Raw genomic sequence first — 23,826 nt, forward strand, 5'->3', positions numbered from 1 at the left:
GGAGATGAAGACAAGAAGAACTCTAGACCTGGTGGGTTGGGACGTGAAGACAAGAAGAACTCTATCCCTGGTGGGGTGGTAGGTGAAGACAAGATGAACTCTATCCCTGGTTGGGTGGTAGGTGAAGACAAGAAGAACTCTATCCCTGGTGGGGTGGGAGGTGAAGACAAGAAGAACTCTATCCCTGTTGGGGTGGTAAGTAAAGACAAGAAGAACTCTATCCCTGTTTGGGAGGTAGGTGAAGACAAGAAGAACTCTATCGCTGGTGGGGTGGAAGGTGAAGACAAGAAGAACTCTATCCCTGGTTGGGTGGTAGGTGAAGACAAGAAGAACTCTATCTCTGGTGGGGTGGGAGGTGAAGACAAGAAGAACTCTATCCCTGGTTGGGTGGTAGGTGAAGAAAAGAAGAACTCTATCCCTGGTGGGGTGGGAGGTGAAGACCAGAAGAACTCTATCCCTGGTGGGGTGGTAGGTGAAGACAAGAAGACCTCTATCCCTGGTTGGGTGGTAGGTGAAGAGAAGAAGAACTCTATCCCTGGTGGGGTGGGAGGTGAAGACAAGAAGAAGTCTATCCCTGCTGCGGTGGTAGGTGAAGACAAGAAGAACTCTATCCCTTATGGGGTGGTAGGTGAAGACAAGAAGAACTCTATCCCTGGTGCGGTGGTAGGTGAAGATAAGCAGAACTCTATCCCTGGTTGGGTGGTAGGTGAAGACGAGAAGAACTCTATCCCTGGTTGGGTGGTAGGTGAAGACAAGAAGAACTCTATCTCTGGTGGAGTGGGAGGTGAAGACAAGAAGAACTCTATCCCTGGTTGGGTGGTAGGTGAAGAAAAGAAGAACTCTATCCCTGGTGGGGTGGGAGGTGAAGACAAGAAGAACTCTATCCCTGGTGGGGTGGTAGGTGAAGACAAGAAGACCTCTATCCCTGGTTGGGTGGTAGGTGAAGATAAGAAGAACTCTATCCCTGGTGGGGTGGGAGGTGAAGACAAGAAGAACTCTATCCCTGGTGCGGTGTTAGGTGAAGACATGAAGAATTCTATCCCTTATGGGGTGGTAGGTGAAGACAAGAAGAACTCTATCCCTGGTGCGGTGGTAGGTGAAGATAAGAAGAACTCTATCCCTGGTTGGGTGGTAGGTGAAGACAAGAAGAACTCTATCCCTGGTGGGGTGGTAGGTGAAGACAAGAAGAACTCTATCCCTGGTGGGGTGGGAGGTGAAGACAAGAAGTACTCTCTCCCTGGTAGGGTGGTAGGTGAAGACAAGAAGAACTCTATCCCTGGTTGGGTGGTAGGTGAAGACAAGAAGAACTCTATCCCTGGTGGTTTGGTAGGTGAAGACAAGAAGATTCTATCCCTGGTGGGGTGGGAGGTGAAGACAAGAAGTACTCTATCCCTGGTTGGGTGGGAGGTGAAGACAAGAAGAACTCTATCCCTGGTGGGGTGGTAGGTGAAGACAAGAAGAACTCTATCCCTGGTGGGTTGGGACGTGAAGACAAGAAGAACTCTATCCCTTGTGGGGTGGTAGATGAAGACAAGAAGAACTCTATCCCTGGTGCGGTGGTAGGTGAAGACAAGAAGAACTCTATCCCTTGTTGGGTGGTCGGTGAAGACAAGGAGAACTCTATCCCTCGTTGGGTGGGAGGTGAAGACAAGAAGAACTCTATCCCTGGTGGGGTGGGAGGTGAAGACAAGAAGAACTCTATCCCTGGTGGGGTGGGAGGTGAAGACAAGAAGAACTCTATCCCTGGTGGGGTGGTAGGTGAAGACAAGAAGAACTCTATCCCTGGTGGGGTGGGAGGTGAAGACAAGAAGAACTCTATCCCTGGTGGGGTGGTAGGTGAAGACAAGAAGAACTCTATCCCTGGTGGGGTGGGAGGTGAAGACATGAAGAACTCTATCCCTGGTGGGGTGGTAGGTGAAGACAAGAAGAACTCTATCCCTGGTGGGGTGGGAGGTGAAGACAAGAAGTACTCTCTCCCTGGTTGGTTGGTAGGTGAAGACAAGAAGAACTCTATCCCTGGTGGGGTGGGAGGTGAAGACAAGAAGAACTCTATCCCTGGTGGGGTGGTAAGTGAAGACAAGAAGAACTCTATCCCTGTTTGGGTGGTAGGTGAAGACAAGATGAACTCTATGCCTGGTGGGGTGGTAGGTGAAGACAAGAAGAACTCTATCCCTTGTGGGGTGGTAGGTGAATACAAGAAGAACTCTATCCCTTGTGCGGTGGTAGGTGAATACAAGAAGAACTCTATCCCTGGTTGGGTGGTAGGTGAAGACAAGAAGATTTCTATCCCTGGTTGGGTGGGAGGTGAAGACAAGAAGAACTCTATCCCTGGTGGGGTGCGAGGTGAAGACAAAAAGAACTCTATCCCTGGTGGGGTGGGAGGTGAAGACAAGAAGAACTCTATCCTTGGTGGGGTGGGAGGTGAAGACAAGTAGAACTCTATCCCTGGTGGGTTGGTTGGTGAAGACAAGAAGAACTCTATCCCTGGTTGGGTGGTAGGTAAAGACAAGAAGAACTCTATCCCTGGTGGGGTGGGAGGTGAAGACAAGAAGAACTCTATCCCTGGTGGGGTGGGAGGTGAAGACAAGAAGAACTCTATCCCTGGTGGGGTGGGAGGTGAAGACATGTAGAACTCTATCCCTGGTGGGGTGGGAGGTGAAGACACGAAGAACTCTATCCCTGGTGGGGTGGTAGATGAAGACAAGAAGAACTCAATCCCTGGTGGTTTGGTAGGTGAAGACAAGAAGAACTCTATCACTGGTAGGATGGTAGGTGAAGACAAGAAGTACTCTATCCCTGGTGGGGTGGTAGATGCAGACAAGAAGAACTCTGTCCCTGGTGGGGTGGTAGGTGAAGACAAGAAGAACTCTATCCCTGGTGGGGTGGTAGGTGAAGACAAGATGAACTCTATCCCTAGTGGGGTGGGAGGTGAAGACAAGAAGAACTCTATCCCTGGTGGTGTGGTAGGTGAAGACAAAAAGAACTCTATCCCTGGTGGGGTGGGAGGTGAAGACAAGAAGAACTCTATCCTTGGTGGGGTGGGAGGTGAAGACAAGTAGAACTCTATCCCTGGTGGGTTGGTTGGTGAAGACAAGAAGAACTCTATCCCTGGTTGGGTGGTAGGTGAAGACAAGAAGAACTCTATTCCCGGTGGGGTGTTAGGTGAAGACAAGAAGAACTCTATCCCTGGTGGGGTGGTAGGTGAAGACAAGAAGAACTCTATCCCTGGTGCGGTGGTAGGTGAAGACAAGAAGAACTGTATCCCTGGTGGGGTGGTAGGTGAAGACAATAAGAACTATATCCCTGGTGGGGTGGGAGGTGAAGACAAGAAGAACTCTATCCCTGGTTGGGTGGTAGGTGAAGACAAGAAGAACTCTATCCCTGGTTGGGTGGTAGGTGAAGACAAGAAGAACTCTATCCCTGGTGGGGTGGTAGGTGAAGACAAGAAGAACTCTATCCCTGGTGGGGTGGGATGTGAAGACAAGCAGTACTCTATCCCTGGTTGGGTGGTAGGTGAAGACAAGAAGAACTCTATCCCTGGTGGGGTGGTAGGTGAAGACAAGAAGAACTCTATCCCTGGTTGGGTGGTAGGTGAAGACAAGATGAACCCTATCCCTGGTTGGGTGGTAGGTGAAGACAAGAAGAACTCTGTCCCTGGTGTGGTGGTAGGTGAAGACAAGAATAACTCTGTCCCTGGTGGGGTGGTAGGTGAAGACAAGAAGAACACTATCCCTGGTGTGGTGGTAGGTGAAGAAAAGAAGAACTCTATCCCTATTCGTGTGGGAGATGAAGACAAGAAGAACTCTAGACCATGTGGGTTGGGACGTGAAGACAAGAAGAACTCTATCCCTGGTGGGGTGGTAGGTGAAGACAAGATGAACTCTATCCCTGGTTGGGTGGTAGGTGAAGACAAGAAGAACTCTATCCCTGGTGGGGTGGGAGGTGAAGACAAGAAGAACTCTATCCCTGTTGGGGTGGTAAGTAAAGACAAGAAGAACTCTATCCCTGTTTGGGAGGTAGGTGAAGACAAGAAGAACTCTATCGCTGGTGGGGTGGAAGGTGAAGACAAGAAGAACTCTATCCCTGGTTGGGTGGTAGGTGAAGACAAGAAGAACTCTATCTCTGGTGGGGTGGGAGGTGAAGACAAGAAGAACTCTATCCCTGGTTGGGTGGTAGGTGAAGAAAAGAAGAACTCTATCCCTGGTGGGGTGGGAGGTGAAGACCAGAAGAACTCTATCCCTGGTGGGGTGGTAGGTGAAGACAAGAAGACCTCTATCCCTGGTTGGGTGGTAGGTGAAGAGAAGAAGAACTCTATCCCTGGTGGGGTGGGAGGTGAAGACAAGAAGAACTCTATCCCTGCTGCGGTGGTAGGTGAAGACAAGAAGAATTCTATCCCTTATGGGGTGGTAGGTGAAGACAAGAAGAACTCTATCCCTGGTGCGGTGGTAGGTGAAGATAAGCAGAACTCTATCCCTGGTTGGGTGGTAGGTGAAGACGAGAAGAACTCAATCCCTGGTTGGGTGGTAGGTGAAGACAAGAAGAACTCTATCTCTGGTGGGGTGGGAGGTGAAGACAAGAAGAACTATATCCCTGGTTGGGTGGTAGGTGAAGAAAAGAAGAACTCTATCCCTGGTGGGGTGGGAGGTGAAGACAAGAAGAACTCTATCCCTGGTGGGGTGCTAGGTGAAGACAAGAAGACCTCAACCATGGTTGGGTGGTAGGTGAAGATAAGAAGAACTCTATCCCTGGTGGGGTGGGAGGTGAAGACAAGAAGAACTCTATCCCTGGTGCGGTGTTAGGTGAAGACATGAAGAATTCTATCCCTTATGGGGTGGTAGGTGAAGACAAGAAGAACTCTATCCCTGGTGCGGTGGTAGGTGAAGATAAGAAGAACTCTATCCCTGGTTGGGTGGTAGGTGAAGACAAGAAGAACTCTATCCCTGGTGGGGTGGTAGGTGAAGACAAGAAGAACTCTATCCCTGGTGGGGTGGGAGGTGAAGACAAGAAGTACTCTCTCCCTGGTAGGGTGGTAGGTGAAGACAAGAAGAACTCTATCCCTTGTTGGGTGGTAGGTGAAGACAAGAAGAACTCTATCCCTGGTGGTTTGGTAGGTGAAGACAAGAAGATTCTATCCCTGGTGGGGTGGGAGGTGAAGACAAGAAGTACTCTATCCCTGGTTGGGTGGGAGGTGAAGACAAGAAGAACTCTATCCCTGGTGGGGTGGTAGGTGAAGACAAGAAGAACTCTATCCCTTGTGGGGTGGTAGATGAAGACAAGAAGAACTCTATCCCTGGTGCGGTGGTAGGTGAAGACAAGAAGAACTCTATCCCTTGTTGGGTGGTCGGTGAAGACAAGGAGAACTCTATCCCTCGTTGGGTGGGAGGTGAAGACAAGAAGAACTCTATCCCTGGTGGGGTGGGAGGTGAAGACAAGAAGAACTCTATCCCTGGTGGGGTGGGAGGTGAAGACAAGAAGAACTCTATCCCTGGTGGGGTGGTAGGTGAAGACAAGAAGAACTCTATCCCTGGTGGGGTGGGAGGTGAAGACAAGAAGAACTCTATCCCTGGTGGGGTGGTAGGTGAAGACAAGAAGAACTCTATCCCTGGTGGGGTGGGAGGTGAAGACATGAAGAACTCTATCCCTGGTGGGGTGGGAGTTGAAGACAAGCAGAACTCTATCCCTGGTGGGGTGGGAGGTGAAGACAAGATGAACTCTATCCCTGGTTGGTTGGTAGGTGAAGACAAGAAGAACTCTATCCCTGGTGGGGTGGGAGGTGAAGACAAGAAGAACTCTATCCCTGGTGGGGTGGTAAGTGAAGACAAGAAGAACTCTATCCCTGTTTGGGTGGTAGGTGAAGACAAGATGAACTCTATCCCTGGTTGGGTGGTAGGTGAAGACAAGAAGAACTCTATGCCTGGTGGGGTGGTAGGTGAAGACAAGAAGAACTCTATCCCTTGTGGGGTGGTAGGTGAAGACAAGAAGAACTCTATCCCTTGTGCGGTGGTAGGTGAATACAAGAAGAACTCTATCCCTGGTTGGGTGGTAGGTGAAGACAAGAAGATTTCTATCCCTGGTTGGGTGGGAGGTGAAGACAAGAAGAACTCTATCCCTGGTGGGGTGCGAGGTGAAGACAAAAAGAACTCTATCCCTGGTGGGGTGGGAGGTGAAGACAAGAAGAACTCTATCCTTGGTGGGGTGGGAGGTGAAGACAAGTAGAACTCTATCCCTGGTGGGTTGGTTGGTGAAGACAAGAGGAACTCTATCCCTGGTTGGGTGGTAGGTAAAGACAAGAAGAACTCTATCCCTGGTGGGGTGGGAGGTGAAGACAAGAAGAACTCTATCCCTGGTGGGGTGGGAGGTGAAGACAAGAAGAACTCTATCCCTGGTGGGGTGGGAGGTGAAGACATGTAGAAGTCTATCCCTGGTGGGGTGGGAGGTGAAGACACGAAGAACTCTATCCCTGGTGGGGTGGTAGATGAAGACAAGAAGAACTCAATCCCTGGTGGTTTGGTAGGTGAAGACAAGAAGAACTCTATCACTGGTAGGATGGTAGGTGAAGACAAGAAGTACTCTATCCCTGGTGGGGTGGTAGATGCAGACAAGAAGAACTCTGTCCCTGGTGGGGTTGTAGGTGAAGACAAGAAGAACTCTATCCCTGGTGGGGTGGTAGGTGAAGACAAGATGAACTCTATCCCTAGTGGGGTGGGAGGTGAAGACAAGAAGAACTCTATCCCTGGTGGTGTGGTAGGTGAAGACAAAAAGAACTCTATCCCTGGTGGGGTGGGAGGTGAAGACAAGAAGAACTCTATCCTTGGTGGGGTGGGAGGTGAAGACAAGTAGAACTCTATCCCTGGTGGGTTGGTTGGTGAAGACAAGAAGAACTCTATCCCTGGTTGGGTGGTAGGTAAAGACAAGAAGAACTCTATCTCTGGTGGGGTGGGAGGTGAAGACAAGAAGAACTCTATCCCTGGTGGGGTGGGAGGTGAAGACAAGAAGAACTCTATCCCTGGTGGGGTGGGAGGTGAAGACATGAAGAACTCTATCCCTGGTGGGGTGGGAGGTGAAGACACGAAGAACTCTATCCCTGGTGGGGTGGTAGGTGAAGACAAGAAGAACTCTATCCCTGGTGGGGTGGTAGGTGAAGACAAGATGAACTCTATCCCTGGTTGGGTGGTAGGTGAAGACAAGAAGAACTCTATCCCTGGTGGGGTGGGAGGTGAAGACAAGAAGAACTCTATCCCTGGTTGTGTGGTAGGTGACGACAAGAAGAACTCTATCCCTGGTTGGGTGGTAGGTGAAGACAAGATGAACTCTATCCCTGGTTGGGTGGTAGGTGAAGACAAGAAGAACTCTATCCCTGGTGGGGTGGTAGGTGAAGACAAGAAATACTCTATCCCTGGTGGGGTTGTAGGTGAAGACAAGAAGAACTCTATCCCTGGTGCGGTGGTAGGTGAATACAAGAAGAACTCTATCCCTGGTTGGGTGGTAGGTGAAGACAAGAAGAACTCAATCCCTGGTTGGGTGGTAGGTGAAGACAAGAAGAACTCTATCCCTGGTTCGGTGGGAGGTGAAGACAAGAAGAACTCTATCCCTGGTGGGGTGGGAGGTGAAGACATGAAGAACTCTATCCCTGGTGGGGTGGGAGGTGAAGACATGAAGAACTCTATCCCTGGTGGGGTGGTAGGTGAAGACAAGAAGAACTCTATCCCTGGTGGGGTGGGAGGTGAAGACAAGAAGTACTCTCTCCCTGGTTGGTTGGTAGGTGAAGACAAGAAGAACTCTATCCCTGGTGGGGTGGGAGGTGAAGACAAGAAGAACTCTATCCCTGGTGGGGTGGTAAGTGAAGACAAGAAGAACTCTATCCCTGTTTGGGTGGTAGGTGAAGACAAGATGAACTCTATGCCTGGTGGGGTGGTAGGTGAAGACAAGAAGAACTCTATCCCTTGTGGGGTGGTAGGTGAATACAAGAAGAACTCTATCCCTTGTGCGGTGGTAGGTGAATACAAGAAGAACTCTATCCCTGGTTGGGTGGTAGGTGAAGACAAGAAGATTTCTATCCCTGGTTGGGTGGGAGGTGAAGACAAGAAGAACTCTATCCCTGGTGGGGTGCGAGGTGAAGACAAAAAGAACTCTATCCCTGGTGGGGTGGGAGGTGAAGACAAGAAGAACTCTATCCTTGGTGGGGTGGGAGGTGAAGACAAGTAGAACTCTATCCCTGGTGGGTTGGTTGGTGAAGACAAGAAGAACTCTATCCCTGGTTGGGTGGTAGGTAAAGACAAGAAGAACTCTATCCCTGGTGGGGTGGGAGGTGAAGACAAGAAGAACTCTATCCCTGGTGGGGTGGGAGGTGAAGACAAGAAGAACTCTATCCCTGGTGGGGTGGGAGGTGAAGACATGTAGAACTCTATCCCTGGTGGGGTGGGAGGTGAAGACACGAAGAACTCTATCCCTGGTGGGGTGGTAGATGAAGACAAGAAGAACTCAATCCCTGGTGGTTTGGTAGGTGAAGACAAGAAGAACTCTATCACTGGTAGGATGGTAGGTGAAGACAAGAAGTACTCTATCCCTGGTGGGGTGGTAGATGCAGACAAGAAGAACTCTGTCCCTGGTGGGGTGGTAGGTGAAGACAAGAAGAACTCTATCCCTGGTGGGGTGGTAGGTGAAGACAAGATGAACTCTATCCCTAGTGGGGTGGGAGGTGAAGACAAGAAGAACTCTATCCCTGGTGGTGTGGTAGGTGAAGACAAAAAGAACTCTATCCCTGGTGGGGTGGGAGGTGAAGACAAGAAGAACTCTATCCTTGGTGGGGTGGGAGGTGAAGACAAGTAGAACTCTATCCCTGGTGGGTTGGTTGGTGAAGACAAGAAGAACTCTATCCCTGGTTGGGTGGTAGGTGAAGACAAGAAGAACTCTATTCCCGGTGGGGTGTTAGGTGAAGACAAGAAGAACTCTATCCCTGGTGGGGTGGTAGGTGAAGACAAGAAGAACTCTATCCCTGGTGCGGTGGTAGGTGAAGACAAGAAGAACTGTATCCCTGGTGGGGTGGTAGGTGAAGACAATAAGAACTATATCCCTGGTGGGGTGGGAGGTGAAGACAAGAAGAACTCTATCCCTGGTTGGGTGGTAGGTGAAGACAAGAAGAACTCTATCCCTGGTTGGGTGGTAGGTGAAGACAAGAAGAACTCTATCCCTGGTGGGGTGGTAGGTGAAGACAAGAAGAACTCTATCCCTGGTGGGGTGGGATGTGAAGACAAGCAGTACTCTATCCCTGGTTGGGTGGTAGGTGAAGACAAGAAGAACTCTATCCCTGGTGGGGTGGTAGGTGAAGACAAGAAGAACTCTATCCCTGGTTGGGTGGTAGGTGAAGACAAGATGAACCCTATCCCTGGTTGGGTGGTAGGTGAAGACAAGAAGAACTCTGTCCCTGGTGTGGTGGTAGGTGAAGACAAGAATAACTCTGTCCCTGGTGGGGTGGTAGGTGAAGACAAGAAGAACACTATCCCTGGTGTGGTGGTAGGTGAAGAAAAGAAGAACTCTATCCCTATTCGTGTGGGAGATGAAGACAAGAAGAACTCTAGACCATGTGGGTTGGGACGTGAAGACAAGAAGAACTCTATCCCTGGTGGGGTGGTAGGTGAAGACAAGATGAACTCTATCCCTGGTTGGGTGGTAGGTGAAGACAAGAAGAACTCTATCCCTGGTGGGGTGGGAGGTGAAGACAAGAAGAACTCTATCCCTGTTGGGGTGGTAAGTAAAGACAAGAAGAACTCTATCCCTGTTTGGGAGGTAGGTGAAGACAAGAAGAACTCTATCGCTGGTGGGGTGGAAGGTGAAGACAAGAAGAACTCTATCCCTGGTTGGGTGGTAGGTGAAGACAAGAAGAACTCTATCTCTGGTGGGGTGGGAGGTGAAGACAAGAAGAACTCTATCCCTGGTTGGGTGGTAGGTGAAGAAAAGAAGAACTCTATCCCTGGTGGGGTGGGAGGTGAAGACCAGAAGAACTCTATCCCTGGTGGGGTGGTAGGTGAAGACAAGAAGACCTCTATCCCTGGTTGGGTGGTAGGTGAAGAGAAGAAGAACTCTATCCCTGGTGGGGTGGGAGGTGAAGACAAGAAGAACTCTATCCCTGCTGCGGTGGTAGGTGAAGACAAGAAGAATTCTATCCCTTATGGGGTGGTAGGTGAAGACAAGAAGAACTCTATCCCTGGTGCGGTGGTAGGTGAAGATAAGCAGAACTCTATCCCTGGTTGGGTGGTAGGTGAAGACGAGAAGAACTCAATCCCTGGTTGGGTGGTAGGTGAAGACAAGAAGAACTCTATCTCTGGTGGGGTGGGAGGTGAAGACAAGAAGAACTATATCCCTGGTTGGGTGGTAGGTGAAGAAAAGAAGAACTCTATCCCTGGTGGGGTGGGAGGTGAAGACAAGAAGAACTCTATCCCTGGTGGGGTGCTAGGTGAAGACAAGAAGACCTCAACCATGGTTGGGTGGTAGGTGAAGATAAGAAGAACTCTATCCCTGGTGGGGTGGGAGGTGAAGACAAGAAGAACTCTATCCCTGGTGCGGTGTTAGGTGAAGACATGAAGAATTCTATCCCTTATGGGGTGGTAGGTGAAGACAAGAAGAACTCTATCCCTGGTGCGGTGGTAGGTGAAGATAAGAAGAACTCTATCCCTGGTTGGGTGGTAGGTGAAGACAAGAAGAACTCTATCCCTGGTGGGGTGGTAGGTGAAGACAAGAAGAACTCTATCCCTGGTGGGGTGGGAGGTGAAGACAAGAAGTACTCTCTCCCTGGTAGGGTGGTAGGTGAAGACAAGAAGAACTCTATCCCTTGTTGGGTGGTAGGTGAAGACAAGAAGAACTCTATCCCTGGTGGTTTGGTAGGTGAAGACAAGAAGATTCTATCCCTGGTGGGGTGGGAGGTGAAGACAAGAAGTACTCTATCCCTGGTTGGGTGGGAGGTGAAGACAAGAAGAACTCTATCCCTGGTGGGGTGGTAGGTGAAGACAAGAAGAACTCTATCCCTTGTGGGGTGGTAGATGAAGACAAGAAGAACTCTATCCCTGGTGCGGTGGTAGGTGAAGACAAGAAGAACTCTATCCCTTGTTGGGTGGTCGGTGAAGACAAGGAGAACTCTATCCCTCGTTGGGTGGGAGGTGAAGACAAGAAGAACTCTATCCCTGGTGGGGTGGGAGGTGAAGACAAGAAGAACTCTATCCCTGGTGGGGTGGGAGGTGAAGACAAGAAGAACTCTATCCCTGGTGGGGTGGTAGGTGAAGACAAGAAGAACTCTATCCCTGGTGGGGTGGGAGGTGAAGACAAGAAGAACTCTATCCCTGGTGGGGTGGTAGGTGAAGACAAGAAGAACTCTATCCCTGGTGGGGTGGGAGGTGAAGACATGAAGAACTCTATCCCTGGTGGGGTGGGAGTTGAAGACAAGCAGAACTCTATCCCTGGTGGGGTGGGAGGTGAAGACAAGATGAACTCTATCCCTGGTTGGTTGGTAGGTGAAGACAAGAAGAACTCTATCCCTGGTGGGGTGGGAGGTGAAGACAAGAAGAACTCTATCCCTGGTGGGGTGGTAAGTGAAGACAAGAAGAACTCTATCCCTGTTTGGGTGGTAGGTGAAGACAAGATGAACTCTATCCCTGGTTGGGTGGTAGGTGAAGACAAGAAGAACTCTATGCCTGGTGGGGTGGTAGGTGAAGACAAGAAGAACTCTATCCCTTGTGGGGTGGTAGGTGAAGACAAGAAGAACTCTATCCCTTGTGCGGTGGTAGGTGAATACAAGAAGAACTCTATCCCTGGTTGGGTGGTAGGTGAAGACAAGAAGATTTCTATCCCTGGTTGGGTGGGAGGTGAAGACAAGAAGAACTCTATCCCTGGTGGGGTGCGAGGTGAAGACAAAAAGAACTCTATCCCTGGTGGGGTGGGAGGTGAAGACAAGAAGAACTCTATCCTTGGTGGGGTGGGAGGTGAAGACAAGTAGAACTCTATCCCTGGTGGGTTGGTTGGTGAAGACAAGAGGAACTCTATCCCTGGTTGGGTGGTAGGTAAAGACAAGAAGAACTCTATCCCTGGTGGGGTGGGAGGTGAAGACAAGAAGAACTCTATCCCTGGTGGGGTGGGAGGTGAAGACAAGAAGAACTCTATCCCTGGTGGGGTGGGAGGTGAAGACATGTAGAAGTCTATCCCTGGTGGGGTGGGAGGTGAAGACACGAAGAACTCTATCCCTGGTGGGGTGGTAGATGAAGACAAGAAGAACTCAATCCCTGGTGGTTTGGTAGGTGAAGACAAGAAGAACTCTATCACTGGTAGGATGGTAGGTGAAGACAAGAAGTACTCTATCCCTGGTGGGGTGGTAGATGCAGACAAGAAGAACTCTGTCCCTGGTGGGGTTGTAGGTGAAGACAAGAAGAACTCTATCCCTGGTGGGGTGGTAGGTGAAGACAAGATGAACTCTATCCCTAGTGGGGTGGGAGGTGAAGACAAGAAGAACTCTATCCCTGGTGGTGTGGTAGGTGAAGACAAAAAGAACTCTATCCCTGGTGGGGTGGGAGGTGAAGACAAGAAGAACTCTATCCTTGGTGGGGTGGGAGGTGAAGACAAGTAGAACTCTATCCCTGGTGGGTTGGTTGGTGAAGACAAGAAGAACTCTATCCCTGGTTGGGTGGTAGGTAAAGACAAGAAGAACTCTATCTCTGGTGGGGTGGGAGGTGAAGACAAGAAGAACTCTATCCCTGGTGGGGTGGGAGGTGAAGACAAGAAGAACTCTATCCCTGGTGGGGTGGGAGGTGAAGACATGAAGAACTCTATCCCTGGTGGGGTGGGAGGTGAAGACACGAAGAACTCTATCCCTGGTGGGGTGGTAGGTGAAGACAAGAAGAACTCTATCCCTGGTGGGGTGGTAGGTGAAGACAAGATGAACTCTATCCCTGGTTGGGTGGTAGGTGAAGACAAGAAGAACTCTATCCCTGGTGGGGTGGGAGGTGAAGACAAGAAGAACTCTATCCCTGGTTGTGTGGTAGGTGACGACAAGAAGAACTCTATCCCTGGTTGGGTGGTAGGTGAAGACAAGATGAACTCTATCCCTGGTTGGGTGGTAGGTGAAGACAAGAAGAACTCTATCCCTGGTGGGGTGGTAGGTGAAGACAAGAAATACTCTATCCCTGGTGGGGTTGTAGGTGAAGACAAGAAGAACTCTATCCCTGGTGCGGTGGTAGGTGAATACAAGAAGAACTCTATCCCTGGTTGGGTGGTAGGTGAAGACAAGAAGAACTCAATCCCTGGTTGGGTGGTAGGTGAAGACAAGAAGAACTCTATCCCTGGTTCGGTGGGAGGTGAAGACAAGAAGAACTCTATCCCTGGTGGGGTGGGAGGTGAAGACATGAAGAACTCTATCCCTGGTGGGGTGGGAGGTGAAGACATGAAGAACTCTATCCCTGGTGGGGTGGGAGTTGAAGACAAGAAGAACTCTATCCCTGGTGGGGTGGGAGGTGAAGACAAGATGAACTCTATCCCTGGTTGGTTGGTAGGTGAAGACAAGAAGAACTCTATCCCTGGTGGGGTGGGAGGTGAAGACAAGAAGAACTCTATCCCTGGTGGGGTGGTAAGTGAAGACAAGAAGAACTCTATCCCTTGTGGGGTGGTAGGTGAAGACAAGAAGAACTCTATCCCTGGTGCGGTGGTTGGTGAAGACAAGAAGAACTCTATCCCTGGTTGGGTGGTAGGTGAAGACAAGAAGATTTCTATCCCTGGTTGGGTGGGAGGTGAAGACAAGAAGAACTCTATCCCTGGTGGGGTGGGAGGTGAAGACAAGAAGAACTCTATCCTTGGTGGGGTGGGAGGTGAAGACAAGTAGAACTCTATCCCTGGTGGGTTGGTTGGTGAAGACAAGAAGAACTCTATCCCTGGTTGGGTGGTAGGTAAAGACAAGAAGAACTCTATCTCTGGTGGGGTGGGAGGTGAAGACAAGAAGAACTCTATCCCTGGTGGGGTGGGAGGTGAAGACAAGAAGAACTCTATCCCTGGTGGGGTGGGAGGTGAAGACATGAAGAACTCTATCCCTGGTGGGGTGGGAGATGAAGACACGAAGAACTCTATCCCTGGTGGGGTGGGAGGTGAAGACATGAAGAACTCTATCCCTGGTGGGGTGGGAGATGAAGACACGAAGAACTCTATCCCTGGTGGGGTGGTAGGTGAAGACAAGAAGAACTCAATCCCTGGTGGTTTGGTAGGTGAAGACAAGAAGAACTCTATCACTGGTGGGATGGTAGGTGAAGACAAGAAGTACTCTATCCCTGGTGGGGTGGTAGATGAAGACAAGAAGAACTCCGTCCCTGGTGGGGTGGTAGGTGAAGACAAGAAGAACTCTATCCCTGGTGGGGTGGTAGGTGAAGACAAGAAGATCTCTATCCCTGGTGGGGTGGTAGGTGAAGACAAGATGAACTCTATCCCTAGTGGGGTTAGAGGTGAAGACAAGAAGAACTCTATCCCTGGTGGGGTGGTAGGTGAAGACAAGAAGAACTCTAACCCTGGTGGGGTGGTAGGTGAAGACAAGATGAACTCTATCCCTGGTTGGGTGGTAGGTGAAGACAAGAAGAACTCTATCCCTGGTGGGGTGGGAGGTGAAGACAAGAAGAACTCTATCCCTGGTTGGGTGGTAGGTGACGACAAGAAGAACTCTATCCCTGGTTGGGTGGTAGGTGAAGACAAGATGAACTCTATCCCTGGTTGGGTGGTAGGTGAAGACAAGAAGAACTCTATCCCTGGTGGGGTGGTAGGTGAAGACAAGAAATACTCTATCCCTGGTGGGGTGGTAGGTGAAGACAAGAAGAACTCTATCCCTGGTGCGGTGGTAGGTGAAGACAAGAAGAACTCTATCCCTGGTTGGGTGGTAGGTGAAGACAAGAAGAACTCTATCCCTGGTTGGGTGGGAGGTGAAGACAATAAGAACTCTATCCCTGGTTGGGTGGGAGGTGAGGACAAGAAGAATTCTATCCCTGGTGGTGTGGGAGGTGAAGACAAGAAGAACTATATCCCTGGTGTGGTGGGAGGTGAAGACAAGAAGAACTCTATCCCTGGTGGGGTGGTAGGTGAAGACAAGAAGATCTCTATCCCTGTTGGGGTGGGAAGTGAAGACAAGAAGAACTCTATCCCTGGTGGGGTTCGAGGTGAAGACAAGAAGAACTCTATCCCTGGTGGGGTGGGAGGTGAAGACAGGAAGAACTCTATCCCTGGTTGGTGGTAGGTGAAGACAAGAATAACTCTATCCCTGGTTGGGTGGGAGGTGAAGACAATAAGAACTCTATCCCTGGTTGGGTGGGAGGTGAAGACAAGAAGAACTCTATCCCTGGTGGTGTGGGAGGTGAAGACAAGAAGAACTCTATCCCTGGTTGGGTGGGAGGTGAAGACAAGAAGAACTCTATCCCTGGTGGGGTGGTAGGTGAAGACAAGAAGAACTCTATCCCTGGTGGGGTGGTAGGTGACGACAAGAAGAACTCTATCCCTGGTGGGGTGGTACGTGAAGACAAGAAGAACTCTATCCCTGGTGGCGTGGTAGGTGAAGACAAGAAGAACTCTATCCCTGGTGGGGTGGGTGGTGAAGACAAGAAGAACTCTATCCCTGGTGGGGTGCTAGGTGAAGACAAGAAGAACTCTATCCCTAGTGGGGTGGGAGGTGAAGACAAGAAGAACTCTATCCCTTGTGGGGTGGGAGCTGAAGACAAGAAGAACTCTATCCCTGGTGGGGTGGTAGGAGGATGGAGTAAGAGCAGATGTGCGTGAAATGGAAGAGATGCGGTTGAGGGCAGCATTGATGGTGGAGGAAGTGAAACCCTTTTCTTTGAAAAAAAAAGGACATTTCCTTCGCTCTGAAATGAAAAGCCTCATCCTGAGAGCAGAGGCAGCAGAGATGGAGGAATTGAGGGAAGGGGATAGGGTTCCTTTTGTGAACTCAGCCTCCCTCCACCCTACCAGGGATAGATTTTCAGCATCCACGGATTTTCTTATTTTCTTTTCTTGTCCTAGTTGTGTTCTTTCTTGTAAAAATTGTGCATAATTTCTGTCTAATTTATCTTTTTCCTGTGACTGTTGTGTATCTAATATTACGTGCCTGCTATGTTGCAGCAAGTTAGTTTAGTGGGTCAGGCAGAGGCTAGCTCCAGAAGTGCAGCTGACAGGTTGAACACCTTCGCCAAGCTTGGCCTGACACCCTCAGTGTGAAGCAGCCTGAACTTCTGTGTGCAAGTGAGCTCAGGAGTGTCCGTTGCTCTTTATCCCAAACTGCCTTCAGTGAAATTTAGAGTCACATTCATATTAGCTATTGACATAGGGTGCAATGAAATTCCTTGCTTATGTGAAGGTCACAGAGCAAACAACATACATGGCAATAATGGTGACACAGTAGCACAGCGGTTAGCACAACGTTTTACAGTACAGGCGACCTGGGATCAATTCTTCCTGCTGCTTGTAAGGTGTTTGTATGTTCTCCCCGTGACCGTGTGAGTTTCCTCTGGGTAGTCTGGTTTCCTCCCACAGTCTAAGTATGGACCAGTTAGTAGATTAATTGGTCATTATAAGTTCTCCCGTGAATAGGCTAGGGTTAAATTGGGGGATTTCTGGGTGGTGTGGCTCAAAGGGACAGAAAGGACTGCTCCAAGCTGAATCTCAATAAACACAACAATGGGAGAATGGTGTGAAGATAGTAGTGCCAAAAAAAACTAAAGTGACAATAACAGAAGAAGTAGAATCATCGGTTCAATGCACACAAGATGCTGGAGGAGCTCAGCAGGTCAGGCAACATCTATGGAGAGGAATAAACAAGCAACTTTTCAGGCTGAGACCTTTCATCAAGGTTTAGAGTGTGGTTCACTCAAGAAGGGTTCAAGAATCCAGCAGCATCATTGGGAAGGGTATGTGTAGGAGGTGAGTGGTTCCAGTGTCTGAAAGTAAGGGGGAAGAAACTCTTTTGGAGTCTGATTGTATGGGTTTTCAAGCTCCTCAATCTAAGCTACTTTTGCTGCTCTAAACCTAGACAATTTCTTACACTACTTTGAAAACCCTGGAAGGGAGGGTTAGAGAAGACATCTTCTGAAAAGTGTGCTGCCTGCTCAGCTAGCAGACTGTAGTACTCAGGAACACTTTGCACTGTCCATTGCCTGGGAATGTGGAGCGGGGCAAGGGTAGGCGCTGGGACCTACCTGCACCAGAAGTGAATCAGACCTGGCCATTGGATTACCTGATCACTGAGAGGTTGGATTACCAAAATGCTGTCCTCTCTCAGGTGGACAGCAATCATCCTTCTCCCACTGCTACACTACCTGCCAGTCAGCCAAGGGGAGATGGAACTGACAGCACCTGGTTTCCTTGGGTTAATTTATTCCTTGACAGTCCCTCACTGAAATTATTCTATATCCTCTATAGACCGAGACAACAGAAATGTCATTGGAGCATAATGAAATCGCAGAGAAGTTAAACAAAAATTTTGTTTATTAGCTTCATAAAATGGTGAAGGACAACAGGTCCAGAGTAATTGAAGTTGCATAAACTTGTCCAATGTGAATTTTGAAACTGTGTTCCCAGTCATAAACTCCCCAATCAGGGAAACAAATTTCCTGCATCTAGCCTGCCAAAAAATGAATTCCTCCCCCTGTTTATTTGCCCTGACCAATACAATTTGACTTTATACATAACACCATATGATCAGTGGTGGTTTGGGTTTGACCTGCCAGCTTAAGTGTGACACTTCTTTGGCTGTACTCCTTGAAAGTACAATATTAGCACAAAACCTAAACCCAAACTTTGTTTCAGTGAGGTAACACTCACGTAGGAAGTGAGCAATCCGGAGATTGCAAGTTCAGAGACACCACATCAAAGAACTTCTCACTTAGAGAGGAACACTTTGTCCCAACCAGTAAGGAAGCAACAAGGTCAGATCTGGCACTTTGCTTTGTTTCCCAGCGCAGCACACAGCTGGTGTGAGATCTGAAGCACAATAGCAAGCTGGCAGAGCAGTTATCCAATGATTTGAGGAGCCATATACCAAGTGTTGCTGTGCTCTGGCTCCTGCATTAGAGGCTGTGAGTTCAATACTCAATCCAGATGTTTGATCACATACAGTAAATGGTAGGGCCATAGGGACTGTTGATTGGCAGAGAATCCAGAGAGCTTCACTGAAAAAGGTTGCTGAAGAAGGCATATGACATGCTTGTCGCCATAGGCCAGGGAACAGAATATAAAAGTTGGGACATTATGTCGCAACTTTACAAAACAATGTTTAAACCACAATTGAAGTATTGTGTACAGTTCTAATTACCACACTTAAGGAAGGATGTGATTGAGCTGGAGAGATTGCAGAGGAGAATCACTATGATGTGGGCTGGATTGGAAGAAATCAGTTATAGGGACTGGTGATCTGATCATTGTGAATGCTGAGTTCATACTTCTAAAATTCTCCCTCCTGCTCAACACCAGCTCCTACACATGGTCAATGATGGTGATACTTATCCCCCACAATCCTTTGCACTCCTGAAATTCCTCTATGCATTGAATGGCTCTGCTGGCTTGTGTGCTGTACATCAGGATACATTTCCTCAGCGATTTGTGCTATGACCCCAGTGTTTGGTGTGAGTTCACCCAAATGAAAGCAGATGAGGCAAATGTACCAATCATTATACCCCCACACTCAATAACTCCACCCAGCCTGGAATTCAGTGCTCATCCTCAGTCTAAAGAGACTGCAGGTTGTTCGGATGCTTTGTAACCATAAGGTACGGTGCTCCAGACTATTGCTAAGCCTGTATAACTCTAATGGATGGTCCTTTTTGAATTCCCTGTCAGCATTCTCACCTTCAAAGCTTTGATATAATTCCTGCTTTAATTCCTCAGTTTTGACGGACGGATAGAATGAAATATCATGATGTTTCCAGGTCACGTTACTGTGTAAGTGGTCCTTCATGCTCAGTGTCCATAAATGGAACAATTCTTCTTCTACCCCTCCCTTTTCCTACAACCTCTACGATCTGTCCATTCCCTCATGGTCTAGTTTGCTCTACCTTCCACAGCCAGCTTAATCACCCTCACCCTCAGTACTTCCTCTGCTCATCCTTTTCCATTACGGTGAGATCAGCTCACCAGATTTACACAGGGCACCAGGGTATGCTGCCATCTGCAAGGACACACCATAACTCCTACGTCATGTGTACCCCAAAACCTGGCAATCACTTACCACCCAGCTCCTGTTCCTCTTTGGAAGGACCAAGGGACTTCTGGGCTATTTCAAAGACCACCAGTAGATCAAGAATGTTAGCGCAGGACTGGAGTCAAAAATAGTTATAGAGTCATAGAGTCACACAGCACAGAATTAGGCCCTTCAGTCCAACTGGTCCAGGACAACCAAGATCCCCATCTAAGTTGGACATATTTGGCCCAAAGGTGTTTAAACCTTTCCTATCCTTGTACCTGTCCATGTGTATGTCAAATGTTTTTAATGTACCTACCTCAAATGATTCCTCCGGCTACATAGTCTATATACTGACCACCCCCAGTGAAAAGTTTGTTCCTTAGGTTACTATTAAATCTTCTCCCTCTCACATTAAACCTATGCCCTCTAGATCTATATTTCCCACCGTGGTTAGTGTAAAGACTATGGATTCACTCTATCAATGCCTTAGTGGTTTTATATACTTCTAAAAGATCACCCCTCATTTCATATGGTCCAACAAATAAAGTTTCAACTTGCTGAACTCTTCATAACTCAGTCCCTCAGATTCCAGCAACGTTCTTGTAAATTTCCTCAGCACTCTTTCCAGCTTAATTACATCTTTCTTGTAGCAGGATGATCAGAATTAAACACAATATTCCAAAAGTAGACTCACCAATGCCTTGCACAACTGCAATATAACAAGCAACACACACAAAATGCTGGTTGAACGCAGCAGGCCAGGCAACATCTATAGGAAGATGTACAGTTGATATTTTGGGCCGAGACCCATCGTCAGGACTAACTGAAAGTAAAGGTAGTAAGAGATTTGAATGTGGGAGTGGGAGGGGGAATCTGAAATGATAGGAGAAGACAGGAGGGGGAGGGATGAAGCTAAGAGCTGGAAGGTTGATTGGCAAAAGGGATACACAGCTGGAGAAGGGAGACGATCATGAGACGGGAGGCCTAGGGAAAAAGAAAGGGGGAGGATAGTGTTTTCTCGTGTTTGCGTGCAATATAACATCCCTGCTCCTGTACTCTGTGCCCTGATGAAGGCGAGAAGGCCAACGTGCCAAAGGTCTTTTTCAATAATGCCTACCTGCAACATCACAAATGACACAGAATTACAAAGATTTACGGAGCCAGGCCATAAACCAGTTAATGCCAACACTTGAGCTCCACAGATACCTCTTCCCACCCTACATCTTCCAGCTATATCAGAGTACACTATCTATCATCACTATCCTCAGATACATCTGTGTTGCTCTACTATCACAGTGGGTTCCACATTCTAGTTACACACTTGGTAAAGGAAGTTCCCTTTATGTTTTAGATGCGACTATCATTGTTAATGAGAATTCCCCTCACATGGAATAATTTCCTTAATTTTATCTGATCAGGACCCCTGTGACTTTATAGATCTCACTGTTCAGATCTCAGGCTCTCGGATGGAGCAAAAATAGCAACTTTTTCATCACCTTTCTTCTTGGATATTTAGGTGTGTGGAACCTGGAACGTACTGGAATGCACTGCTGGGGGTGGTGGTAGAGGCTGATACATTAGGGACATTTAAGAGACTCTTAGGGAGGCAAATGGAAGAAACAAAATGGGCTGTATAGGAGGGAAGGGATTGATGTAGGGTAGGTTGATAGAGATAGGCACAACAGGATGGGCCGAAGGGCCTCTACTATGCTGCACTGTTTTATGGTTTATTTTATTTGGAGATCCAGAACAGAACAGACCCTTCCAGTACAATGAGCCATGCTGCCCTACTGATTTAACCCTAGCCTAACCACAGGACCATTTACAATGTTGGAGGAAACCCATATGCACACGGGAAGGAATGTGCAAACTTGACTACAGAAGATGCCGGAATTGAACTCTGAACTCCGACGTCCCGAGCTGTAATAGCATCACGCTAACCACGCCACTACCGGTGTGCCCCCTCGGTTCTAGTTTTATAAACCATAGCCATTATTTAGAAAATTGTTTTGTTGAAAACAGTTGTTGTGATGTGACATGCCAGCCGAGGAGACATCCCTCCTGAGGTTTCCAAAGTGCTTGCTCAGTTGGTGTGAGAGGCACGTTCTAGTCTGCACACATGGTCAGTCAGAGAGTCACTGTATTGCAGCAACTATAGTAGAGCTTAAGACCAGAGGGCATAGCCTCAGAATAGATGAACAGAGATGAGGAGGAATTTCTTTAGCCAGAAGGGGGTGAAATTCATTGCCACAGACAGTTGTGAAGGTCAAGTCATTTACTTAAAGTAGAGGTTGAAAGGTTCTTGATCAGCAAGGGTGTGAAATGTTACCAGGCAGGAAAATGGAGTTGAGCGTGAAAATAAATTGGCCATGATCAAATGGGCTGAATGGCCTAATTCTGCTCCTATGTCACATGATCTTATATTTACACCTAGAGACCTGAAGCTCTCAGCATGTGGTTTTGTACCACTGTGAAAAACTCTGAAGGAACAAGAAGCCTTCAGAATTATCAGTACTATCAGTATTAGCTGTACTGATAGAGCCCACGTAAAAATTAAAGATAAGTATCTGAGGTGTGAGCACTGACGTGTTACTAATGTGCTATTGTCAATCTCATTATACAATTATTTATCATCTTGTTTCTCTTAAATGATCTTTGCATTGTTTACTGTTTGCTGTACTGGTTCTGTAAGTCAAATTAAGTATATCATGGTGATAGGTGCCACAGATTTCCTTTTGTGTCACCCTTCAGCAATGGTGCTCAATTCTCCTGGTTCAATATGACCTCATGCCCTGACATTGGGTCACACCTCCCTCCAGATCTGAGCTCCACTCACCCATTTAACTGTGGCTTTCACAACCAAAACTGTCAGCTGTGGACAGTAGGAAATACTAAGAGGAAATGAGAGAGGGCATCAGGGAATGGATCCAGCCCTAGCAGACTCTGAATGGGCTAAAGAGCTCTCCTCCTGTTTAGGAGACTGGATTTTTGCCACACTAGTGAAATGAGACCTGCTTCTTTACTTAACCAAGGATGTACGGGTACATCAAGTGAAATTATTGTTTAGGTAACACACAAAATGCTAGAGGAACTCAGTAAGTCAGGTAGCATCAACAGAGAGGAATAAACAGTCTACCTTTCAGGCTGAGATCCTTCATCAGCATTGGAGAAGGTTCAGAGAAGATTCATGAGAATGATTCCAGGAATGAAAGGGTTACCATATGAGAAACGTCTGGCAGCTCTTGGGCTGTATTCCCTGGAGTTCAGGAGAATGAGGGGGGTTCTCACAGAAACATTCCAAATGTTAAAAGGCCTGAACAGATTAGTTATGGCAAAGTTATTTCCCATGGTAGGGGAGTCTAGGACAAGAGGGCACGACTTCAGGATTGAAGGACGTCCATTTAGAACAGAGATGCGGAGAAATTACTTTAGTCAGAGGGTGGTAAATCTGTGAAATTTGTTGCCATGAGCAGCTGTGGAGGGAAGAGGGGATGTGGAGGGCAGGGGAGTGGGGATGACTGGAAGAATTGGATCAGCCATGATTGAATGGTGGAGTAGACTCGATGGGCTGAATGGCCTACTTGTGCTCCTATATCTTATCGTCTTCTGGTCTTATGAAAAGAAGGGAGCAGAAGCCTGAATAATGTGGGTGGAGGGAAGTAGTACAAGTTGGCAGGTGAAACCAAGTGGGGAGGAAGTGGGTGGGTGGGGAGGGGGTGAGTGAGGTGAACGGTGGAAGAGGTAAGGAGCTGAAGGAGGAGGAATTGGCCTGAGGGGACAGTGGACCATGGAAGAAAGGGAAAGAAGAGGGGAACCGGAGGGAGGTGATGGGCAGATGAGGTGAAGAGAATGGGAGAGAGGTAACCTGAAGAAAGAAGTTGTGGCAGGGGGAGAGAGAGAAGACAGATTACTGGAAGTTAAAGAAATTAATGTTCATACCATCAGGTTGGAGGCTACCCAGTCAGAATATGAGGTGTTGATCCTCCTTACAACAGTAGAGCAGGCCATGAAAATACATGTCAGAATGGGAATAGAAAGTCAAATTGAAATGGGGAGCTCTTACTGTTTAAGTGCTGAAATGAAAAAATATCACAGCCGAATTACATAGAATAAAATCTTATAAATAGGTCTATGATCACTCCTGCATAATCTCCTCTGGTGAGGGATAGATATTGGCCAGCACACTGCAAGCAACTTGTCTACTATTTTCATATAGAGCCGTGGAAACTTTCATGGCAGTGGGGACTCAGAGTAACATCTCAGCGGGTGAGCTCCGGATGAATGGAGGCTCCCAGCTCTTACAAGAGCCCCAGAGTATGTTCATGCCCTCGCTTTCCTTCCCACAGGACCCCAAATGAACAGCAGAGGCCCCTGCCTCATGTCTCTAACACACAGAACCTTCCTCAGTGCTGAATGTATTGATGTTCTTGCTGTTCAAGAGATGGGGCCAATTACCTTGAAGTCCCACTCAAAGTAAATTATGTGCAATAAGAGTAGATGAAGATTGTTGCAAGAGTAAGCCATAGAAGAGATGGGGAATTCCTGGCATGTCCTGGGTTCCTGCTCAGTATCTGAGTTTGGACAGGAGTAAGGTCATCCACTCACATGCCTCTCTGCAGTGGCTGCCTCCGAGTCTGAAGGCTGTG

This window comes from Hemitrygon akajei, chromosome 16 (assembly GCF_048418815.1).
Source record: "Hemitrygon akajei chromosome 16, sHemAka1.3, whole genome shotgun sequence".
Taxonomy (NCBI): Eukaryota; Metazoa; Chordata; class Chondrichthyes; order Myliobatiformes; family Dasyatidae; genus Hemitrygon; species Hemitrygon akajei.